This window comes from Bison bison, unplaced genomic scaffold (assembly GCF_000754665.1).
Source record: "Bison bison bison isolate TAMUID 2011002044 unplaced genomic scaffold, Bison_UMD1.0 scf7180017864037, whole genome shotgun sequence".
Classification (NCBI taxonomy): Eukaryota; Metazoa; Chordata; class Mammalia; order Artiodactyla; family Bovidae; genus Bison; species Bison bison.
The window spans coordinates 4,653,141-4,655,818 of NW_011494609.1; positions in this window are offsets into that span (position 1 = coordinate 4,653,141).

Consider the following 2,678-nt stretch of genomic DNA (forward strand, 5'->3'; position numbering starts at 1 on the left):
TGTCAGCGCTTCCCTCCGCCCCGCTCCATCGCCAACACCTCACCGAGTTCCAAGGGCTCCTGTCCCGCGTTTGCGCCTTGGCGACCTGCTGCCCGTAGAGCGCAGTTTCTGGACGCGACGCTGCGGAAAAAGGGAGTCAGTCTGGGGTCTGGATTCTTATTCATCCAAGGACACGCGTGGGGAGGGGCCGCGCGCGGGGACAAGGACTTCTCCCGACTCCTTCCGGGGATGTCTTCGTCCATAGACGCGCGGTTTCCAAATTAGCCTGGTGTCAAAGTGAGTTAGTTGTTACCTGCGACTGTGGCGCACACCTTCGTATGAGAAAGCCTGAACAGAGAGCCCCCGGGGGAGCCCGCCACTTCTGCGCCTGCTTCCCCATCTCTCGCCAGAGACCAACCCTTGCAAGCCCGGCGGACGCCCCTCGGTCTCCCGCACTAAGGAGAGACCCTGGAGAGCCTTCCAGTCGCCCGCAGCAACGCGGTCTCCCGCCCTGGGACTGGAGAGTGCAGATCCTTCCAAGGTGCACGCGGGTTCAGCGCTCGTGTCCTGCGCGCTCAGTCTGAAGGGGCGCGCCCAGACCTCCACGCTGGCGACCCCCAGGAGTAACCAGCCGGAGCAGACAGGCTCCGGGGGGCGAACTAGCTTCCAGGCGCTGGGCGGCATCCCCGCCGCGCGCCGCTTTGCGAGGCCGCCTGCGGGCCCCATGCTGTCCACCGGGGGCCAGTACGCCGTGAAGAAGAGGGGAAAAGCCTTGCCCAAGAGGTATGTGCGTGGCAGAGGTGGGGGGTGGGAGGGCAGCGAAGACCCGGAAACCTGGTTGGGGTTGCGGAGAGGGTCTTAGTCCTCCCGCCGCTCTCAACCGGGCACTCACTCGGGAAGGATAGATCGTTTTAGAGTCCCCTCCTCACCCCTGACACCCTTGCTGGGTTCTTAACAAGTTTTATTCGGCCTGAGGTCGGGCTGGTGACGCTAGTTCCTGGGAATCGGGATTTGTGACGTGTGCCTCTGGGGCTAAGGCTCGGTTTTCGAGCGCGCACACGTGCGATAGGGGTCCCGGATCACAGTGCGGTGGAAGGGACAGGTCTCCAGGTATGGGAGACCCTACCCCTTTACAGACTAGATGCGGAGGGCTGCTGGGAGAGGACCCCTACGGGGTGAGGACCCCTGTGGGTGTGCGTCTGGCCTTCCAGACCCTGTGGGGGTGGCGGGAGGACGCTTCTGAGGACAGTGGAGGAGACCAGTGGAGGAGAGGCTCCTTGGGCAGAGCCCCTGGCCAGAACTCCAAGGGTCTTTGGGCGGCGCGAAGTGCTGGGGCGGCCTCTGAGGCTGCAAGAAGCCGTGCGGTCTTCCAAGCGCTTCCCAGGCCCTGGAGACCCGCGCTTCTCACTCAGGGGGAGCAGTGTTCTCAGCGCCAGAGGCGCGTCCATGTCTGAGAAATTTCCAAAAGCTCTCGAAATAGCAATTCTGGTTACATTTATTTTTTAAATACAAAAAAAAAAAAAAGCCTTGAGAGAAGCAAGATACATAAGAGAAACTGTTCCATGATTCCATTCATATCGTGTCGATCTACCCAAAGCAGCCGGGAAGGGGGGCCGGGGGAGCGACTGATAGAAGGTAAGGGGTTTCCTTTGGGGGATGAAAAAGTCCTAGAACTAGACAGTGGTACTGGCGACCCAATATCGCGCGTGTACTTAATGCCACCGAATGGCACACTTTAAAATTACTAAAATGGCAGCATTTTTGTTATGTGTATTTTACCACGGACACACACACACACAAAGCTTCTTCTTCTTGTCTTCTTCTTCTGGGACTCCTATGATTCAAATTTTGGGGCGTTTAACATTGTCCCAGAGGTCTCTCATTTCTTTTAATTCATTTTTCTTTTTTCTTCTCTGACTCATTTATTTCTACCATTCTCTTCTATCTCACTAATCTTATCTTCTGCGTCCATTATTCTACTATTTGTTTCCTCCAGAGTGTTTTTTATCTCATTGATTGCATTATTCATTATATATTGACTCTTTTTTATTTCTTCTAGGTCCTTGTTAAAACTTTCTTGCATCTTCTCAATCCTTGTCTCCAGGCTACTTATCTGTGATTCCATTTTGTTTTCAAGATTTTGGATCAGTTTCACTATCATTATTTGGAATTCTTTATCAGGTAGATTCCCTATCTCTTCCTCTTTTGTTTGGTTTGATGGGCATTTATCCTGTTCCTTTCAGTTCAGTTCAATTCAGTCACTCAGTCGTGTCCAACTCTTGGCGACCCCATGAATCACAGCACGCCAGGCCTCCCTGTCCATCACCAACTCCCGGAGTTCACTCAGACTCATGTCCATCCAGTCAGTGATGCCATCCAGCCATCTCATCCTCTGGCGTCCCCTTCTCCTCCTGCCCTCAATCTTTCCCAGCATCAGGGCCTTTTCCAATGAGTCAACTCTTTGCATGAGGTGGCCAAAGTACTGGAGTTTCAGCTTTAGCATCAGTCCTTCCAAAGAAATCCCAGGGCTGATCTCCTTCAGAATGGACTGGTTGGATCTCCTTGCAGTCCAAGGGACTCTCAAGAGTCTTCTCCAACACCACAGTTCAAAAGCATCAATTCTTCGGCACTCAGCCTTCTTCACAGTCCAACTCTCACATCCATACATGACCACAGGAAAAACCATAGCCTTGACTAGA